At 40.9% G+C, this 10,703-nt stretch overlaps 1 pseudogene; it reads left to right on the forward strand.

The window, feature by feature from the left end:
- Nucleotides 1-228: 228 nt before the first annotated feature.
- Nucleotides 229-1,908, forward strand: LOC134623748 (tripartite motif-containing protein 16-like; annotated as a pseudogene).
- Nucleotides 1,909-10,703: the final 8,795 nt, after the last annotated feature.

Below are 10,703 nucleotides of genomic sequence, written 5' to 3' on the forward strand. Positions count from 1 at the left end.
GCACAGCCTGAAAATCCTCTTCTTCCTGCTCTTAAACACAGAACCTCCTCTCTCCCCAAATGTTTCCTCATTCCCTCCCCTTCAGATCTGCACTTTGAAGATGGGCTTAACCAACATGTGGTGACATGTAAGAGCTGACAGGCTCCATTCACTGCAGAAATACAGGTTGTTGAGAACAGAGCTCAGACTGGTTTCAGTTATAAGGAAGATAAATTCACACAGTCACTGACACTGAGAGGAGAAATGGCACAGAAAGGAATTCAGCTGGACCGAGAAACCTTCTGTTGTCCAATCTGTTTGGATCTACTGAAGGATCCGGTGACTACAACCTGTGGACACAGCTACTGCATGAACTGTATTAAAGCACACTTTGATGAAGAGGACAGGAAGCGAATCCACAGCTGCCCTCAGTGCAGGAAGACTTTCATACCGAGGCCTGTCCTGGAGAAAAATATCATGTTAGCAAATTTAGTGGAGAAGCTGAAGAAGACTGGACTCCAAGCTGCTCCAGCTGATCACTGCTATGCTGGTCCTGAAGATGTGGCCTGTGATGTCTGCACTGGGAGGAAGCTGAAAGCCATCAAGTCCTGTTTAACTTGTCCAGCCTCTTACTGTGAGAAACACCTCCAACCTCACTATGATGTAGCTCCATTAAAGAAACACAAGCTGGTGGCCCCCTCCAAGAAGCTCCAGGAGAACATCTGCTCTCGTCATGATGAGGTGATGAAGATTTTCTGTCGTACTGATCAGCAGAGTATCTGTTATCTCTGCACAATGGATGAACATAAAGGCCATGAAACAGTCCCAGCTGCAGCAGAAAGGACTGAGAAGCAGAAGGAGCTCGAGGTGAGACGACTAAACATCCAGCAGAGAATCCAGGAGCGAGAGAAAGATGTGAAGCTGCTTCAACAGGAGGTGGAGGCCATCAATGGCTCTGCTGATAAAGCAGTGGAGGACAGTGAGAAGATGTTCACTGAGCTGATCCGTCTCATCCAGAAAAGAAGCTCTGATGTGAAGCAGCAGGTCAGATCCCAGCAGGAAACTGAAGTGAGTCGAGTCAAAGAGCTTCAGGAGAAGCTGGAGCAGGAGATCGCTGAGCTGAAGAGGAAAGACGGCGAGCTGGAGCAGCTCTCACACACAGAGGATCACAACCAGTTTCTACACAACTACCCCTCACTGTCAGCACTCAGTGAGTCTACACACTCATCCAGCATCAATATTCGTCCTCTGAGGTACTTTGAGGATGTGACAGCAGCTGTGTCAGAGACCAGAGATAAACTACAGGACATTCTGAGAGAGGAATGGACAAACATCTCACTGACAGTCACTGAAGTGGATGTTTTACTGTCACCACCAGAGCCAAAGACCAGAGCTGGATTCTTAAAATATTCAGGTGAAATCACACTGGATCCAAACACAGCACACACACACCTATTATTATCTGAGGATTACAGAAAAGCAACATTAATAAAACAACAACAGTCTTATTCTGATCATCCAGACAGATTCACTGGATGGGAAGAGGTCCTGAGTAGAGAGAGTCTGACTGGACGTTGTTACTGGGAGGTGGAGTGGAGAGGGAGAGGAGTTGGTGTTGCAGTCGCATACAAGAATATCAGCAGAGCAGGGAGAGACAAAGAATGTGGTTTTGGATACAATGACAAGTCTTGGTCATTATATTGGTACACAAACGGTTATAGATTTTAGCACAACTATGTCCAAACTGTCCTCTCAGGTCCTCGGTCCTCCAGAGTAGGAGTGTACCTGGATCACAGAGCAGGTATTCTGTCTTTCTACAGCGTCTCTGAAACCATGACTCTCCTCCACAGATTCCAGACCACATTCACTCAGCCGCTCTATGCTGGACTTTATCTTTATGGACATGGAGCCACTGCAGAGCTGGTGTAGTTTCTAAATGAGGCTTTACATTTTAGAAGCTGAGAAGTTCAGTGGTCCATTGATGTGTGAAAATAATATTGCACTGATTCAAACTGTACTTATATTTATATACCTTTCATCAATATACATCTGAATTTGTTCTTATGGCTGATAATCATGTGAATTTAAATTATACTACTCTTCATATTCAGCATGTTTGAAATCTTTCATAAGTCTGGTTAGTGGTTTTATTCTGTAGTTGCTGTAGTGGGTTGTCAAAAGCAACAACATATTGGAGCTGCAGTGATCCAATGATTTGAGAGTTGATTGTTTTATCATTATTTTAGTGACATTTAAAGCTGGTTCCAGTTTCTGAAATGGGAAGATTCTTGATTTTCTTGATCATACATGACCGTAAACTTAATGTCTTTGAGGTTTGAACTTTTAAAATGAAACAAAACATTGAATCCTTTAGAATTTTGATATTATATTATTGTTATTATTGTATTTAGAGTGATGACACTGTCCTTTTTCATATGAAAAGTCTAATCACATTCGATCATTTATACATGTAAATATATAAACAAAATGATACAGGCCTGTATATTGCAGAGGATAGACATGTTTCATTGCCCTGAGCTGTGTCTGGCAGGCAGAGCGTCTCCACACTGCACAAATCTGATGCTTCTGATTTGGAGAAAATGAGCTGAAGGAGACACCTGGTGGACAAACATAGACATGACAAGGAGAAAGACTAAAGTGCAGAGGGGAGACAAACAGCTGGAAATACTTGTTTGAAAGGATTGTCATGCTTCAGAAAAAAGGGTTGGATTTTTTTATATGAATGTTGAATTTGTTGTATTGGAATTGATTTTTACTGATGGATGATTCGTTGTAAAAAGTGGATCTACCAACAGTTTGTTTTTTTTGTTATTATGATTAAAAGTTAAAACAAATAATATTGTCTACTTTTTGAGTGACAGAGGCAGAAATTTCTTTGTCCTGCAAGTAAATTTTTCCAGTAAAGTTGTTGAAATAAAAAACAACAAAAAACAAACATCTTTGTGTTTTGTGATATAAAATACAACTCAGAGGTCTTTGTTGGGAGGATACTTACACACTTCATAAACCAGGAAGAAGACTTTTTCCCAGAAATAGAGTTTTGGTTAGTGGACTCGACAAACAGTTTAAGGCTGATTTGGCTGATATGGGTGAATATTGAGTAGATAATGATAATGTGAGATAGATGGATTTTCTAAGTATGCATGGGTCAGGTGTAGAGCAGGGCGATATGGCCAAAAATATTTATCATGATATATATTTGAAAATTTGCGATAACGATATAACTGACGATATAATTGATGCGAGACAAAATACAACTCCACAACTTTACTAGCGCAAAAAAAACAAACAAACAAAAAAAACACCATCCATTTATTTTCACTTAAACAAGAAGCTGTTTTTTATGTGCATTAAAGCTTTATAAAAATTTAACAGTGCAAATGCAGATTCCTTGTTGAAAGTTTAACCAAAAGGCATTTCCAGTAGAAATGGGCTGACATATCCTGAGCATAACCATGTATAATTTCCACTGAAGTTAAAAAGAGGTGCTTTGCAACATTAAACTGCAGTGTGCCAAATAAAAAAGTCAAATACGTATTTTGCACGGGATTATAAGGCACATTAAGCGAAACAAAGCAGTCAGATAAATCAAACTTTATTCAACTCATTCTTCTTGCTTCCTCCACTTCTGTACCATTGATTCATTAATGCTGTATTCTATCACAGCTGCTCTGTTCCCATGTTGTTGAAGTATATTAATGACTAACCTCGTATTGTGGATGGATTATCTCAGTTGTTCTCCTGACTGAAGTTTGGTCCATTTACAGCATCCTGCCATGCGATTGCATTTGTCTCTAACCATCAGGAACCTTCACGTTAACTTTTATCGAGTGGAAAAGTGTTAGCGTTCATCCTGCAGCTTCACTGTTTATGTTATGCTGTGTCACTAGCGATCACGTAGCACATCATTATATACCACCTAGCCCAACTTCAGTAACCCTACAAACGTCACTGCTGTTTAGTTTCCTGTCTTCATTTATATTGGAAGTGATAGCAGAGCAGTACGTTTGATTTTCTTTTCAGAAATCTCTCAGTCAGAACATGCTATATCATGCTTAGGTAACTAGCGAAACTAGCGAGCTAACTTCCGCTAGCTTCCTGCTAACTTCTAACTCCGTTAAATGTAATAAATTCTGTTTTCATGGATGCCTGGATTTTAAACTTCATAGTTACACCTGGTAAAGCAGCAATGCTGATCGTTTTATTAAAGATGAAAGAATTTAGACAGTTTTTAACTCTCAGTGATGCTGCAGTGTTCGTTTGACTTTGGGACCTGAAGAGGACGGAGTTTACTCCCAGATTTACGAGCACCTTAGTCCGACAAATACGGTAATAATGACTGCCCGCTTGCATGTTGTACAAAAAAATGTGCTTTGGTGGGTATCTGACGGACAAACACCAAACCAGTTCCACATCACTGAAGTTGCACCATTTTTACAAACCAATTCTGGTTCATCCGTTTCACTCAACAATCGGCGATGTGTGTATGAAAACAAAGGCACTGCACATGCGCGTTTTACCCATATTCTATCGCGATATTTCATTTTCTTATCGTTGCCTAACATTGTACCGGTATTACCGTGAACGGTATAATATGGCCCAGCCCTAGTCAGGTGTCTTCAAACCAAGGCAGGAGCATCTGTTGCATCTGTTCTGAGTGAGGGACATGTACCCATTAAACTTCAAACAGATGAAGGTGAGGAGTTTAATAATAAACATTTCCATCAGCTGATGGTTCAGTTTAATATCACACATTTCTCTGTATAAAGCCATGTTAAACCAAGTGTCGTGGAAGGTTTTAACAGAAGCTTTAAGGGCTGTATGAGAAAATACTTCACATGTGACATTATCTGATTTAAAAACATGAGGACTTATATTTAAGCTTTACATTCAGTCGTTCTGGTATTGGGCCCAAAAAAAGAAAAGAAAAAAGAAAGAAAAATGAAACACTTTAAGCCCTGACTATGACACATAGTTTTGCCACTTTTATCTCTTTTTATGTGATATTCTTGGTGATTAATACACCAACAGGACTGAATTTCATGCTTTACTGTTTAACCTCAAAGTGGTTTGATTTGAGGCTCGCTGTGACAAACTAATAATTCCCCTCAAAGGTGTTAAACCTAAAGTAACGAGTCTGTTTTGAAAATGTAAGGAGTAGAAAGTAAAAAGTTGTCAGAAAAATAAATACTCAAGTAAAGTACAGATACCTGCAAATTCTACTTAAGTACAGTAATGAAGCATTTGCACTTTGTTACTTCCTACCTTAGGCTGTAACCCTCGATAACCATCAATTTCATTTTGGAAAAGTTTGTGTGTTTTTCCATTTGATGAGATGCAGTTTTTTTCTTTTGAAGGTCCTGATGGTGATCACCACACCGTGTTTATGTGCTAAAAGAGAAATCATTTCCTGCCTTGTTACTAAAACTGATTCTGAAGTACAATTTCACTAATTCAGAGGGTACAACAACACTGCCAGCAAATTGAAACTGAAAAAAAATTGTAAGCAAAAAAAAAGAAGTGTGAAAACTTGGTTATAAATAAGGTTTTTATTTTAATTTCTATATTGTTGGAATGAAATAATTTGCATTGCCACAATAATGCTATGCTTTTTATTAATAAGTGTTATAAAGTTATATAGTGTAGTATTAAGTGGACATGGCCCTGAAAATAAAGGCATTAGACAACGTGTCCTTGGTGGGTAGAATGCTGTAGACTCTCGCCCATGCTTGCCTGGGAAAAAGTAGATAACAGGGGACCATGTCTAGTGGAAAGTTACTGAAAGAGCTTTTGTAATAAAACTGTTAGAGGCACACCACCATTTTGAGATCCACAGCAACGTGTCATGCAGGATGCATCTCCCTCCTAGGAGCAATTGTGTAAGAGAATAAAAAGTGAATTGATCTACTGAGCAATGTTTTGTCTTCCATCGGATGCCTATGAGGAATCAAAAGACCTCAGTGAAGTGTTGATATTTAACAATTGGGGGCTTGTCCGGGATTCCGATAGGATGCTAAGGAAGACAGATTGTGTGGTCTGGGGGCTCAACCAGCAAAGCGAACAGAGACCCGGGTCATTTTAAAATAAAGGTAAGCACCACCTGTTAAATCCAAGTGTGCATATTGGAGCTCATCTAAATTGTCTGTTCGCCAAGTTGATTGAATTCTCAGTGTCAATTTGCTGCAGTAGACAAAGAGGCTGTGTGTGATCTGTCCCAGGGCGTTAGAGCAACTAAACTGTTGGTGTATTAAGCCGAGTAAACTAACTGGCTGTTTTGGATGGCCACTGAACGAGTAAGAGTAATTATCCTTAGCCGTGGCGGCTCCACTCGCTTTGGACGCGAGGTGAGACCCATGGGACGGGAGCTAGGGTGGTGACCTGGGAAGTTGAGGACCCCCGAATAACTAAATCGAGGTGTGGGATCCTCGTCACAGTTGAATTTTTCATGAGAATAGGCCCCCCCAAGTTTCTCTGCTAGCTAGATAGGGCCACGTAGGGGAGCGGAGGGGAGTGGAGCAGAGCGAAGTCTCTGCAGCAGCGCTTCTATGCTGTGTGTGTGTGTATGTGAAACCGCGAGAGGTCGCGTCTCGATTGAAATCGAGTAGTTAAATTTGCCACAGGTTACAGCCTTTTTGAGAGTGGGCCTAAGGTCTTTCGCTGTTTCAATTCCGAGCTGAGAGCTGGGAATCCTGCTACAGTGCCTTTAGATTGTGAGTGTGTATAAAAAAGTTAAAATTCGTTACAGCTGATAGTATTTATGGCAATGGGGGTGCATTCGTTCAGTCAGATTCAGATCCCAAGCTGGGTTCGCTGGCTATAGTGTCTCTAGACTGTCTGGGGTTTAAATTTGGGGTTAGTAAATTAGGTTTAAAGTTGAATTTGCGTCTAAAACTGTGTACTTGGGTTTTGCAGAGCGAGACAAGCACTCTGTAAAGTGTGTTGAGTGCGAGGGAGAAGGAAATGTCTCCCAGAGTGGAGTGAAGCAGACTGACAGAAGGAGGAAGAGCAAAAGACACCAACTCAGAGGGGAGAAGCTGAGTGTGAGGTGGACCCAAGGAGGAGCTAGGAGAAGCAGTCTGTGTGAATGCAGGGGGAAAGTGCCTAAAACAGAGAGTCAAGAGCAAAAAATAAAAGGGGTAAAATTACAATGGGTCAGGCATAACAGTTAAAGCAGAACAGGAGGAATTGGGAAAAGAAGGCAAGGGAATATTTAAATTAGCAATAAAGGGAAATGTGTTTAAAGAATCAGAGAATGAGAGTGTCAAATAACTAGGGATGAAAATGATATTAAATAAATCTCTTAGTGTGTTAATACAGGTAACTACGGACCTGGATCAACTGCCCATCACGAGCACAGCAGCCGGAGCGAAATGATAGATTAACATAATGGGAACCACACCCAGCAAGAATCAGCAGCTGTGGAACGGACAGCAGCAAGGAGAAAATGAGAAGAGAAATGAAGGGTTTAAGGGCACATAAAAATTGGGTCGAAATTTGGGGCCAACTGACTTGTGGAGGTTGAGAAAGTGTCCGGAGCATCACAACAAAAGGTGAAACAAAACACACACAAGCAGAGAATTGTGAGAGAACGGCAGCTTTTAAGGAAACGCCTTTTTGGAGAAAAATGGGAGCTAAGCAGCTAACCCAGAGAGAGGCTTTGATGGATCTGCAGCTCCACTGAACACACACATACAATTAACCCGCCTACAAACGCACACACATGCAATGAAAATCAGCTTACACTCATGAACACGTCAATACTTTTCAGCAATATTAAAGCAGGGAAACTTAACACACACTTGTTGCTGAGTTTATCCACTATTGACAAATAAAATCTCTGGGTTGCAGGACAACAAATTTAAAAAAGGGAAACTGGTTTGACCAACCAGTGATGAAACAATAAATTTAGTGGTTAAGAGAGTCAAATTGTGGGATGTTTTCTGTTGATTGAACAACACAAGTGAGTTACTGAAGGAAGGAAAATCTCTTTTGTGAGTTTAAACATGATCTTAAGAATTTAAACATGTACCTGTGTTGTGCTGTCAACTAGGTGGACTGTTAGTTGATTATATTATTAAAAAAAAGGGGGGAGAAGGCTGACACAGGGCCCAGCCCCGCGTTTCTCCCCTCTCCGTGTAACACAGCAAACAGCACATCATTTTCCTGTTCGTACACTCCTGTCTGTTTTGTTTTGTTTTTTTTCTCTTTATGCTCAATTACAGGCTGCTTTGTCGGACCTGGAAGCCGAGGCTGACCTGGACTCCTGCTCTCCCCTCTACCATCTTTAATGTGACGCTGCAGCAGCTGGACCCACCACAACAACCTGAAACTGTCAACGGTGCTGCAGGAAAGGGATCTCACACAGCGGAGTCGGAGGGTGCTAAACCCAAGGCCTGTTTCACTACACGGAGGGAAATTCCCAGATGGCTTCAACTAACAGAGCTGTGACGACATGACCATCAAGCCCGAATGAAAAGTGAGGCCGAGTAACAGAATGCTGACCTTGATAACTCTGTATTAACACTGTGCAGGGCAGTGACGGACCAACACAGATGATTGGGCAACAGAAAAAAAGGTGTGGCAGAGACAGAAGGAGCAACTGAGGTCAAAAGGCACTTCAGAACAGACAAAACACAGAAGAAGATGCAGGTTTCACCTGCGGTGAGTATGGACACTGGAGAAAGGACTGCCTCAATTGGGGTCAGAACCAGGATGGACAGCACTGTGAGCAGCAGCAGCGGTCGCAAACAGACTGAAAAGGAGGAGGGCAGGACCCCAGGGCACTCTTCAGGCCGTGGTTTACCCAAGACACCAGAACAGGAAAGTGATGAACACACACACATCTACACACACACTGGCTCAGTATGAAGTGATACACACACAAACACATGTGCACTTGTTGATTGAGTGAGAAATGACGCACACGCCTAAACCGAAATGCTGATCCACACACAAATACACATGCACACGCTGGTGCAATGAAGAGTGATGCACACACACACATATGCTGATGCAATGAAGAATGCTTTGCTAACAAGTGCTCATGCTGATACGCAAAATGCTGCACACACACACGCATACAGACTCTGTTACAAGAAGCCATTGATTACTCAGAATGCATTTTATGTTATCCAGACAACCAAACAAGGTCTATAAATCTCTTCTTATGAAAACAATGTCTGTGTGTGGTGAGAGGGTTTCTTGCACATGGCTGCATGCCTCCAGATGTCTGTTTATGGCTGCTCAAGGCCTGGACTGAATTGTTTACTGTGCTTCACACAGCCCTGATTAGAGATATGTGGAGCAGTGGTACAGAGCGAAAATGACAAACTAACTGTGTAAAGTTTATTTTGAAGTAGAGATGGCACGATACCACTTTTTTATGTCCGATACCGATATCATAAATTTGGATATCTGCCGATACCGATATGAATCCGATATAGTGTGTTTTTTAATCAATAAAACTGTTTTTTTAATATCTTGCTGCTTTTTGTAGAAGTTCATACTCAAGTTTAAAAACAAACAAACACTAAAGCTATTCTGTTATACCTGTATGCAAAAAATACACTGCACCCAAAATATTTCATAGTTCAGCAATACTGATCAATCTAATAAACTTAAACCTACTCCATCCTCCCTATTCTGGTATTTTAAAGAGTAAGCAACCTAACTAATAGGGTTCTAAAACACCCAGCTAAAAAAAAAAAAAAAAAAAGGGAACCACCCCCACCCTCATGATGCTTAATCGATGTAATCAACTTTAATTTGATGCAGTGTGAAAAAAAATGCACAGAAATAAATTATTTTTCAAGAATAATTAAATAGATTCAACATCTTTCTTCAACAGAATTGCAGACTGCACAGATCGTACCTTCCCAAAGGAAAAAGTACTATAGCTTACTAGGGTATATTAGACTTAATAGTTACTATATACAGTAATGGACTTCTATACATTTTACATCAGATTAAAACTTTGGGTGTAAGATTCAGATAATTATTTATTAAAAGCTAGACATTTTAAATGAGAATAAGAAAGAAAAGTATGTCTTTGTGCCCCCCTTTTCCCTGTTAATGCCCTATCGGCCCCCCTGGCTAAACTTTGCTAGATCCGCCCCTGCAAAGTTACCAGCTGTCAGTTACGTAGAAAAAGCTCCTGGTGTACAAAGTAATATTAAATAAATTCTAACAACAGATTATCAAGCTTAAATGTGCTGCTGTTGTTCAGCCGCTGGTTTACTCTTTCTGGTGCAAAGTGGGCCAAAAACAAGCAAGAGAGACGGACTCGCGACATAAAAGCCGATCAGCTGATCATTAATCAGTTTCACGATTGAAGCAGCAGCAGGAGAGGGAGGGAGAGAGAAGAGGCAGTCGCTCCATATATCGGTTGTTAAGCTTAACGCGAGAATGCTTTACAAACATTCAGAGATGAACTTATACATTTGCTTTACTTCTCTCTGGGATAACTTCCTCGGATGAAATGCCGGATTGGTAGCGAGGCTACAAATACACACAGCCGCTCTATCACGTGATGCATACTGCTCCAACGTGCTACGGTTATGAGCCGAGTTACGCCATGTCGCAAGTTTTGTGAGGTGCTTTTTTGATATTTAATGGATCAGATTACATTTTTTTTATTTCTCTCCAATATCCGATCCAGTAATTTACGTATCAGTATCGGACCGATACTGATACGTAATATCCGA

Source organism: Pelmatolapia mariae, linkage group LG3_W, assembly GCF_036321145.2.
Source record: "Pelmatolapia mariae isolate MD_Pm_ZW linkage group LG3_W, Pm_UMD_F_2, whole genome shotgun sequence".
Classification (NCBI taxonomy): Eukaryota; Metazoa; Chordata; class Actinopteri; order Cichliformes; family Cichlidae; genus Pelmatolapia; species Pelmatolapia mariae.